The following is a 12,278-nucleotide window of genomic DNA, read 5'->3' as shown; positions in this document are numbered from 1 at the left end:
ACCCATCCTGAATCCTGTAATGTGGAAAGGTGCCCTGAGACATGGCAGGGACTCCTCTTTAGTTTCACGACAGCTCAAGGTGAGCCTTCCTAACTGCTGACATGTTCCTCTTTCAAACTACCTTCCTTCTACTCTGCACATCTTACCTGTACCTGGTTCCCCTCTGAATGAGAGGCCACACAGCTTGCCCAGTTTCACACAGCAGGGGGTGTGAGAAGAAAGGTCTGATGCCCAATTTGGAAGCTCCCTGTCTATTCACTGGTCACCACTTTTCCTCCCATTACACAATGATGCACAAATCAAGGAGGATTTTCAGAGAAGTTTCAAACACAAAAACTGCTGCTGAGTGCTGAGGCTGTGCCAAGATTATCTGTGGGGCTACTGCCTCGGAGACAAAAGCAGCTCAGTCAATCACCCAAAAGTTCTTGCTATAAATACATTCTCTTCCCTCTTTGGATCAGAGACCAAACAGGGCAGATATATGCTGAATTACACCTTACGATGATGAGTTTTAAAGCAACACTTCACTGTGTTGGCCTTGTGTTTCTGAAGACCATTACTTGCTATTTCTAGAATTCCTTTCTCACTAACTAGTAAAGAATGCACTGACTGCTCAGCACAAACACATATAACACATGTGCGCGCACAAACACGCACACAAACACGCACACAAAGTTCAATTATCACAGCCCACTCAAATGATCTTTCTTCCCCAGGGCAAGAAGAAAATTATTCCTACTTTGGGGAACTAAGGAAATTAAAATTATACTTTCTCAATCCACACACCACAATGAAAGAATGAAGCAAAACTAATATTAATGAACTGAGATGAATACATTGAAATCCAAAATGAAAATAACCCATGTCCTAGGCTTATAACACACAAATCAACTCTGGTCTCTATTAGAATTCCAATGAAAAATTTTAAGTAGTTTTCTAAAAAATATTCATTAATATGATTAATATAATTAATGTCATTTGTTTTTCTTCTTCCAAGTGTGAGAGACTAAGATTTATATGCTTCAAGGATTCGTGAATTTGATGGTGCTGGTAACACTTACAGCCTGCCCCAAAGAGGAGAGTTTTATCTTGTCCTGATGAAAATCATCAGTAGCAACGCTGGCATGGTTCCACTTTTCATAATAAATTTGTATATGTGCTCATGTGTGTATGTGTGTGTCCCATCTGAAGGAAAGTCATTTCAAGGCTCTGTGCCTTGGAGAATTGACAGAGTAAGTTACGGTTGATTTTACAGAAGAGGAGGCCTCAGACCATAGAACGCAGCATAGAGCATGCTGAGCTACAGCGCTTGGTCCCAGCGTGATCGTTGAGCTGGGTACTATTTGATATAGTAAATAATCAGACAAAAGCAAGAGACCCAAATGTCAGGAGATATCAACGTCCCCTTGGGGGATATTCAATCATGGGGAAAATGTCTTTGGAGAGGAGAAAGTACAGATCCTAGAATCAGGAAAGTGCCACAAAGACCTTGCCAACAGTGCCATACATGCCACAGGACCAGCTATTTCTGCCATACCTTCTTTACCAAAAAGTTGTTCAATTTAGTCTCTTTGAAGATTTCCCTCTGTTAGAATCTTTTCCATTTCAGAAGTCAAAGAGGAAAAAGGATCTGCCATACAAAACCCCAAATTCTCCATGTCTATCAACTATCCCTGCTGTGGCCCCTGCCACTACAAACCAGACCGTGGATTTTCTGGATAGTCAGTTTAAGCCAACCTATTCAAAGATGGATTTCTGAAGATTTTTTTCACAGAAGAAAAAAGAGCTAATGAGCTATATAAAACAGCAAATAAGCCTTTCAAGGGAAAGTGAGAACAGGTGTTTCCATAAGCTCATGGCGCAAGCAAATGGCAAGAGCAGTTTGCCCCTTCCTGTTTTCCCTTTCTCTCCCATTCTTCCTCTCTCATTTCTCCCCCTGAGTTTCTGTCCCTCTTCCAGCTCCTTTCTCCTAAGCAGACCAAATGTTTCTGGTACTTTCCATTAATTTGTGATCTCACCAACGAAAGAAGGACCTCCATCAGTAAACGGCATAGCCCACTGGTGTACTTTAATCCAATTAGATTCCTGTCCATGTTGTCCCACTGCAGCATCCAGCAATTCCATCCAACATGCAGGAGGCCCTTTCCTAGTTATCTTTGTATTTCATGGGTACCGGTTCAGTTCTAAGACTGTTCATTATCCTCCTTTTCCAATCAATATGCTTCCTCAAAGATCTCCTTTGTGCCAATGTGACATAAGCTCCTCTCAGGAGTACACTGCAGGCCGCTCACTCTGATCGTCCATTTCTTCACAGCACTCAGACTCACCCCCCATCTTGATTGTAACGAGCCTTGAACCATGCTGTACTTCTGAGAGAACACTTGTGCTTTTTGAAGACAGAGTTTTGGACCAGAGCGCTGCTAAGATAGCTTAAAATCACTGAACAATTTCCCAAGTGCAATCTACTCCTTCTATTGCTGAGAGTCCATGTAGGGCCTGGTTCATGGTTCACCTGTTGTGCCCAACTGCTGAGACAGTATGTAATCTAACAATTTTCATCTACTTAGATTTTTCCTGCATGAGCGGTAAGCACCGAACCCTTCTAAGTGTTTATCATTCTCATTTAGGAGACTCCTCAGTGTTCCAGAGTTTCCTATAATCCACACAATATCGACTACAAATGGGAGGGTCTGAAGGGTCTTCACCATCTATAGAAAATTCCTCTTCCATTTACATATTAAGTTGAGAATCCTCTTCAGGAAAATGAAACATATCTTTAGCAAGCATAGCTCTCCTGTTTTGTCCCTTGATTAATGTTAATTTATGAGGGTCATCAAAAAGTTTAAGTTGCATTTATCCAGGAATTTTGCACTAGCTTAACATATATATGTAATTCTTTGCTAGAGGAGAGACTTTAATTCTATGCTTTACTCTACCAAGTCAAATGATTTTTTTTGGAGAGAAGAAGAATCAATAAACAGTAAACATAGTGGGACACTGTTTGCTCTGGTCGTTTGTTTAACTGTAAAGACATGGTTTGCCATAGAGAACTATTTGCAAAAGCCTGACTGATCCCATTTTATATTTTCATCAGAGAAACCTTGAAATGTCTAATTATTCCATAAAGATTTTTGGGCAGAGGAGAAAGGCACACGGGTCAATAATTATTGATGTTCCCTAGATCACCCTCTTTGGCAGGAATGTAGTCCATGACTTTTTTCTTCTTCTTGTCATACCTTCCTTTCCCCAAGATCCTTGTAAAATGACCTCTCAACACTTTCACGATGATAGCATTTCCACCATGAATCTCTTCAGCAAGTGGAGGAGCTGGTACAGTCACTTGAACCAATGGCACATCTGTTCTTAAAGGGTTCTGACCAATTCCCTGTCAGTTACAGCAGGGTCCAAAGGAGGGGATTCCACTCTCACCAACAACAAACACAAAATCATCGTAGAAACAATGACATGGGAGCTCCATTTCCCATTCCTGCGGCCACTCCTGAGAGGATGTCTCCCCTGGGTCTCAGACCAAGCTTCCTGCAGCCTGATTTTCCCTGACCCTGCTCTTCTCTATTTTATGAGACAATGAGACATTGAGACATTATGTCATCCTGCTCTGTATCCAAAGCAGATGCTAACCTAGGCTGCCGTAGCTCCATCTGGCAAAGGAGTGAAGGCTCCCTGGCTGAAGTGGTTTTTGTCTGTGGGGCCTCCCAACACTGGTATAATTACTTTTATGTCTGAAAAGTTTTTGAAGAAAATGGTAAAAAGGAATTGTCTTTTTCCACCTTCCATTCTTTGGTATCATGTGAACAGGTCAGGTTAAAGTAGTTGCAGCTATTGACAATACTTCCTTAAGGCTATGTATGTCCTTTCTTCTAGCAACTGTGATTTTGATCTGTTCTATAGCTTATCAAGGACTTATTAAGTAAAACTGTGTGCCAGGCACCTGCTAAATAGTGGAATACAAAGATAAATACAGAAGTAATCCTGACTCTATTGGGAGGTCCAACATGTACAGCGCAAAGGTACACCAAAAAAAAAAAAAAAAAGGTCATTACATATAATGTATTTAGAGGAAGCAATGACGGGGTGCAGGGGGAAAGGAGCATCAGAAAAGGCTACGTGTGAGAGGATGGCATGCTTGACCTGCATGTTAAAGGAAAAGAGGGATTCTATGAAGCCAAGATGAGGAAGAAGGAGATGCTAGACTTGTGGCATGGCCAGTACAAAGGCATGGAAGTGGGAAATGGAAAGTCATGTGTAAACAACAGAAAGGAGAGTTTAGTGGGACCATGAAGTGCAGCAAGTAGAGCAGTACATAATGAGGCCAGAGAGATCGGGACCCAGGTGTAAAGAGCTTTAAAAACCAAATAAAGGAGGTAACATTTTATTCTGGAAGTAGTGGGGAGTCACCAGAATTTATAAAGTAGGAAACAGCACAATCAGACTTGAGTTTTAGAAAAATCACATGTGGCACCTCTATGGAAAAGAGACCGGAGACCAAGTCCAGGCAAGAGGTAACATGGGCCTGAATTAAGACAATGAGTGGGGTTGTGTAAGAAGAAGGGTCAGACACACAAGAGGTTGTGGAGGCAGAAATGACAAGATTTGAGAACTTAGCTGATAAGTGGGTAAGGGAGAATGCACAGCTGAGTTTCAGGCTAAGACTACAAAACGGGTACTAGAAGCATGGCAGCTCAACAGATGCAAGAAAGTTTGGTATAGGAGAGGGTCTTGGCAAAAAGATAATGAGCTATTCTGGACATGCTGAGTTTGAGATGTCTGTGTGATATTCAGTTTGAAAAGTCCCACAGATAATTGGTGATGTGGGACATGAGCTCAAGAAAGAGACTAGTGCCTTATGTAGAGATCTGGGCATTATCTGGCAAGGAAAAGATAATTATACTCATACAAACTAATGGAGTCACCCAGAGAATTTAGAGAAAAGAAGGTTGAAAATAGAGCCACAGGATACACTCAGAGTTAGGGGAGGTGATACGGCTGATGAGCAAGCAAAGGAAAGTGAGGAAGAGGGATCAAACAGGTGGGAGGATACAGTCGGGACAGGAAAAACCAGAGGAGTATCCACAAGGAGAAAGTTATCAATAGTCAGAACCAATAAAAAACAAGGAGAATGAAAAAAGATCACCAGATGTGGCAACTAAGAGACTGTTGGACACTCTGGACAAAGCAGTTTGGGCTGAGTGACGCAGAGGGAAACCAGACTGCAAAGGGCTCAAGGAATCAAACTCAACATGTCCAGCACAAAATTTATTATGGCTTTGTCAACCCAAACCGCCCCCTTCTGAACCTCCAGGCTCACAGCTTTGCTGTCCTGCCTGGCTCCTCACTTCCCATCATCCCACATGTCCAATCTGTTGCCAAACCTTGTTGCTGCTACGTTCCTGTCCCCTCACACAGCCCAAGCCCAGTTCAGTCCCCCATCCCCTCATGCCTCCACTACAGCACTAGCCTTACAGCCAGTCTCCCCACTCCAATCTATTCCCCACTCAGCAACCAAAATGATTTTCCTGAAGCACAGGCCTGACCATGCCAGGAGCTCCTCAATGAGCTGCAGGATCAAATGTGACCTCCTCCACTGGGCATGGAAAGCCCTGCATGACCTGACCCCTTCTGTCATTCAGGTCGTTTTACATTTACTCCCTTCTGTGTACCTTGTGATCCACTGGACCACGCTGGCTGGCACACACATGCCCTTCTTGATGCCTCTGAACCAGCTGCTCCCCAGACTGGGAATACTCGGCCTCCTCGTTTTCTTGGCTTCCTTCAAGGCTCAAATCCCACCCTCTGTGGAAGGCCTGTCTTGGCCCTCTCCAGCTGCATGTCTCTTTCTTTCTGATTTACATGGCAGATAACTTGTATGTACAACTTGCACATAGTTGTTGTGTACATGTTGTGTTCCCAATTAGAAAGCTCCTTAACAGCAGAAGGAAGGAGAAAAGGAGGCGTGACCTCCAGACTGAGGGAATGATGATTTTTCTTTTTCATAGTCTGACAGCTTCACAGACAGATGATTTTTTTTTAAGTTTACAAAGCACTTTTTTTTTAATCCAATGGGGTTCTTTTTTTTTTTTTGCTGTTTTTAAAATACATATAATTTATATATTTTTCAGTTTTCAACATTCACTTCCACAAGAATTTGAATTCCAAATTTTCTCTCCATCTCTCCCTATTTTCCCCCATCCACCCCCTTCCCTCCAGTCTGATGAACAGATGATTCTAATATAACTCCCACATCAGATGCCCGTCTGTTGCTTAAATGATCCCTTTCAAGGAGCACTTGGTTATAATTTGACTGGACTTACCTTGCAAAGCTCTTACTGAACAAAAGCAGTAAGACCCAGTGAAGATAACTGCAGCTTATACACCAAAATATGATACATAAATGCATCAAGTAGGAAGCAGCAGAGAAACTTCTCCAGGCTACTTGATAACAGCCTCCAACCAGCACATGCTTTTATAACTGAGGATTTCAATATAAAGGTGTGCAAAGGAGAGGATGCCAAAAAAATATGGGAAATATGACTCCAGTTTCAGAAATGAAGCATGAAAGACTCTTACACTTCTTGGAAGCCCTGCTCCTTAGATATCAGGAATATTTTCTTATACAACAGGACCAGGCATGGTGAACACCAAAGAGATCCCAGCACTCCCACCAATGGCAGGTCACTGAGTAAAGGACGTGTCACATTTAGAGAACTTCAGACTGAAAATGAAGTTTACATACGTTCTAAATATGGACGATTCTTAGCAGCATTTGTCCCATTTTTTCATGCCTGTGACACAGCAGCAACAGAAACACTAAAGGACCATTTTTTCCTTTTTTTTTTTTTTTTTAAGGCTGCCACGGTCAAATCATTCTGCATCAAGGAGTGGCCCCCCTTTCTACCATGTGTTCCTCAGGCAAGAGGAGATAATTTGTCTCTAAGAGGACCAGTCTCAATCAAGAAGTTCCCACCATGTGCCATGCACTGGGGATATAAAGAATAAAGTGAATGGTCCCTGTTCTCACAGAGCTTCCTAGTCAAGCCAGGAGGGCATGTGAACACATACAGGTCTGTACAAAATGAACACAAGGTAATCTGGGCATGGGGGCAGCATGAGGAAAGGTTTTTTATGGCAGTGGTGCTTTACTGAGCCTTGGGGCATTTCCAGATGAAAGGTGATAGTATGGGACAGCCAATGCAAAGGTCTAAATGAAACACACTGGCAGTACCATAGCGTCTATAAAGAGAAGTAATATATAACAAGGCTGGAAGTGTAGCTCAGAGATGAGCTGTCAAGGACTTTAAGTGCCAGAGGAATTTCTATTTTAGATTAGAGTTAAGAAGGAGCCACTAAAGTTGACAAAGTAGGGGAGTGACTTGTACTTCAGAAAAATCACCTAGAGAAAATGATAAATGTTGGAGAAGATGTGGAAGAGTTGGAACACTACTTCATTGTTGGTGGAGCTGTGAGCTGATCCAACCATTCTGGAGAGCAATTTGGAACTATGCCCAAAGGGCTACAAAAATGCGCATACCTTCGACCCAGAAATATCATTTCTAGGACCATATCCCAAAGAGATCATAAAAATGGAAAAGGGTCCCAACATGTACGAAAATATTTATAGCAGCTCTCTTTGTGGTGGCCAAGAACTAGAAATCAAAGGGATGCCCATCAAGTGGGGAAGGGCTAACAAGTTGTGGTGTATGAATGTAATAGAATACTATTGTGACAAGAAATAGGGAACAAGCAGACTTCAGAAAAACCAAGAAAAACTTATATGAACTGATGCTGAGTGAAATGAGCAGAACCAGGAGAACACTGTACACAGCGACAGCCACAATGTGCGAGGACTGTTTTTGATAAGACTTAGACCTTCACAGCAATGCAAGGACCTCAAACATTCCCAAAGAACTCATGATGCAAAAGGTCATCCACATCCAAAGAAAGAGCTATGGAGTCAGAACATAGAATGAAGTGATGATTTCCTCCTTTGTTATATTTTGTTTTGTTTTTCTAATGGTTTCTCCCATTCATTTTAATTCTTCTATGCAACATGACTAATGTGAAAATGTGTTCAATAGGGATGCATGTGTAGAACCAATATAAGAATGCATGTTATCTTGGGGAAGGGAAAGGGGAGGGAAGAGAAGAAAACCTGGAAATGATGGAAGTGATTGTTGAAAACTAAAAGCAAATAAATAAATTTGGGGGAGGGGAGGAGAAGAAAAATCACCTTGAAAAAAAATCTAAAAAACTCAACATATTAAAAACCCTTAGTTAAACATCAAAATAGAAATCCTGAAACTCAAAGGAGAGATTAATAAAATTGAAAGTTTAAAAAAAAACCTACAAAACTAAAATAAAATTAGGAAATGGTTTTATGAAAAAAAACCCAATAAAATAAACCATTGGCTAATTTAATTTTAGAAAACCAAATACCAGAATCAAAAATGAAAAGGGTGAATGCACAACCAATAAAGTTGAAATAAAAGCAACATTTATGAGCTACCTTGCCCAACTATGTGCCAGTAAAACTGACAATCTAAATGAAATGGATAAGTATGAATTATAAATTGCCCAGGTTAACAGAAGAGGAAACAGAATACTTAACTCTATTTTAGAAAAAGAAATTAAACAAGTCATAAATGACCTCCTGAAGGGAAAAAAAAAAAGACAGATTTACAAGCAAACGCTACCAAGTATATAAAGAATGATTCATCCCAAAACTATGCAGACTGAAAAGACATGTGAAAAAGGAGTGCTATAAAATTCCTTTCGTGACTCGAGTACAGTTTTGATACCTAAATCAAGAAGAGCCAAAACAGAGAAAGAAAACTAAGACCAATTTTCCTAAAAAATATTGATGTAAATTTTTAAAATGCAATACTAGCAAGGAGATTACAATACATGTCAGAGATCTTATAATATGACCAGTCTGGATTTAGGCCAGAAATTCACGGTTCGTGCAATATTAGGAAAATTATAAACACAACTGATCATCGCAGTAACAAGAAAACCAAAAGATGATTATTTCAATAGATGCAGAAAAAGTTTTTGACAAAATACAATACTCGTTCCTATGATAACTAGTGTATACCTAAAATCAAAAGCAGACACTTTCTGTAATAGAGATAAACCAGAAGCTTCTCCAATAAAATTAGGGATGAAGCGTGGAAGTCCATTATCACCGTTACTACTTAATATTACACTAGAAATGCCATAGTAACAAGACAAGAAAAAAGAAACGAAAGGAATATGCCCTGAGGAAACAGAACTATCTCTTTTTGCAGATAAAATGTGATGGTATATTTAGAGAACCCTAGAGAGTCAACTAAAAAACTAGATGAAAAAATAAACAACTTCGATAAAATTACAGCATATAAATAAACCCATACAAACCATGAGCATTTCTGAATTTTACCAAGCAAATCCAGCAGGAAGAGAAAGAGAAATTCCACATGAAATAACTGCAGACAACATAAAATACTTGGAAGTCTACCTGCCAAGACACACACAATCACAAAACACTTTTTCACATAAAAGCAGATCTAAATAACTGGAGAAATACTCATTGCTCCTGACTAGACCAAGCCAATATAATAAAAATGACAATACTTCCTAAATTAATTTACCTGTTTCGTGCCATACCAGTCAAACAACCAAAGAATTACTTTATAAAGCTAGAAAAAAAATTATCTGGAGGAGTAAAAAGGTCAAGAATATCAAGGGAATCAATGGGAAAGGAGACCTAGCAATATCAGACTATATAATAAAGTCATAATCATCAAAATGTTTTGTTCCTAGTCAAGAAACAGAGTGGTTGATCAATGGAACAGATAAGATATACAATATACTGAAGCAAACGAGTACGGGAACCTAATGTTTGACAAACCCAAAGAACCAAACTTTTGTGGCAAGAACTCACTACATGACAAAACTAATGGGAAAACTGGAAAGAAGTTTGGCAGAAACTTAGGTATAGACCCAATCTGTTACTGCATACCAAGATAAGCTCAAAATGTGCACAGGATATAGACAAAGGGTGATATCACAAGCAAATTACAGGAGTATGGAATAAATTATCTGTCAGATTTATGGATGGGGAAAAGTTCATGATCAGAGGATAGAGGTTCACAAGAGGTAAAATGGATAATTTAAAATACATAAAATTAAAGTTTTTGCACAAATTATAATAACGTAGACATAACTAGAAGAAAAATAGGAACTGGGGGAAAATCTTGGCAGCAAGTTTTTTGGATTGTCCCATTTCTCAAGTATATAGGGAATTGAGCTAAAGTTATAAGACTAAGAGTCATTTCCCAATTGACAAATGGTCAAGTGAACAAGCATCTTTCAGAAGAAGAAATCAAAGCTTGTATCAATAATCACATGAAAAAGTGTTCTAAATCACTACTGGTAAATAACCCTGAGGTAGTATACCTCATACCCCTCACAGACTGAATAACGTGACAGGTGTTAGAAGGGTATGGAAAAATAGGGACACTGATGCACTGTTGGTAGAGCTGTGAACTTGGCCAAACATTCTGAAGAGCTATCTGAACTATGCTCAAATGGCTATAAAACTATGTACACCCTTTGACTCAACAATACCACTACCGGGTCTACATTCCAAAGAGATCAAAGAAAAGCGGAAAGGACCTGTAAGAGCAACTCTTTTTGTGGTAGCAAAGAAATGGAAATTAAAGGGATGTTCATCCACTGGTAAATGGCTCCACAAGTTGTGGTATATGATTGTGATCAAATGTGAAAGATTTAGCTACTGTGATCAACACAATGATCCACAAAATTTCAAAAAAACTCATGATGAAATGCTATCCACCTCTAGACAAAGATTTGATGGACTTAAGAAAGCAAATTCAAACATATTTTCTTTCTTTCTTTGTCTTGTTTTTTCCTCAGAACACAGCTCATGCAGAAATGTTCTGCATGACTTCATATGTATAATGGGTATTATATGTCTCACCTTCTCAATGGATGAAAGGAGAAAATTTGGAACTGAAAATAAGATAAAATTTTTAAATGATGATTGAAGTGTAAAAAAAGAAAAAAAATAACTTTTATAGCTACGCAAAGAATACACTAAAGAGGAGACTGGAGGAAAGGAGGCTGGTTAAGAAGCTATCGCTATAATCAAAGGGCCTGAACTAAGGAGGTGGTTCTGTGGGTAAAAAGAAGGACATATGTGAGAGATGTTGTGGACAAAAAAAAAAAAAATACTAAGATTTGGTAACTAACTGAACAGGTGGAACAAGTAAGAACGAGGAGGGGAGGCGGAAGCTGCTGTTGCAGACAGAGGTGACCTGAAGGATGGTGACGTCCTCAACGGAAACAGGAAAGGTTAGAAGAGGATGTTTTTGGCAGTAAAGACCATAATCTGTTCTGGACATACTGGGTTGGAGAGGCCTCCATGATATCTAGCTTGAAAAGTTCACTAGGTAACTGACAGAGTTCAATTTACAGACCTAGGTGTAATCAGCCTCGAAGCAATTAAGTCTCTGTGAGCTGAGGAGGTGACCAAGAGAAAGAGAAGAAAAGAGGGCTGAGGACAAAGCCTTGGGGAGAACACACAAGGCAGGCACAGGATATTTACATGGAAGAACCTGCAAAAATGTATGTTCACCTGACACAGGCTTCAAGTACCAAGGGTCACCTCCAGGTTACAATGAGGCATCAGAGTAAGGAGTTGTAGAATTTTAAAATATTCACTAGCATTTTATTTTTATCTTTTTTGTCATTAATTTTTAATTGGGCAGAATGAATTCTTTTTTTCCTCCCTGAAAGGAAGAAAAATCTAAAGCCCTTAAACAATCAATTTACTTCTCACTGGTATGAGGCTCTCTAAAAAAGCTTCCTTTCCTTTCTTACTGAAAAAAGTAATAACGGATACAATCCAAGCAGAACTCTCCTTGCATTCTCATTGAAAACTTCTAAAGAAATCTGTAAGATTCTGTGCTATACAGAAGAGAGAAGTATCAGGCAAGGAAACATTATCCTCTTAAGCAATATGATGTTCTTCTGCAAATCACCCACTTCAGCCTCTTCCTTCTGTTTAAAGGCAATGCGAATTATTAGGCTGAAAGCACAAAAACAAGGACTGGAAAGAAAAGGCATGCTGACAGCTGTGGCTGGAACACCATTTCTACAATAAATCACTAGGTTGCTTCTTAGGTTCCCCAATAGACTACAAACAAATTATTTATTGTTAGAAGCAATTTTGATGCTACATTTACACTAAATAAGACCCC

The 12,278-nt window shown here is 39.7% G+C and overlaps 1 protein-coding gene across 1 annotated transcript in view; it reads right to left on the bottom strand.

Moving 5' to 3' along the window:
• The window catches only part of CIT (citron rho-interacting serine/threonine kinase), a 159,050-nt gene that overhangs the window by 21,074 nt on the left and 125,698 nt on the right, over positions 1-12,278 (bottom strand). The window lies entirely within an intron of this gene.

This window comes from Notamacropus eugenii, chromosome 4 (genome assembly GCF_028372415.1).
Source record: "Notamacropus eugenii isolate mMacEug1 chromosome 4, mMacEug1.pri_v2, whole genome shotgun sequence".
Lineage (NCBI taxonomy): Eukaryota > Metazoa > Chordata > Mammalia > Diprotodontia > Macropodidae > Notamacropus > Notamacropus eugenii.
Note: the sequence above shows the minus strand (reverse complement) of the source record. Positions and strands in the feature narration are given on the sequence as shown.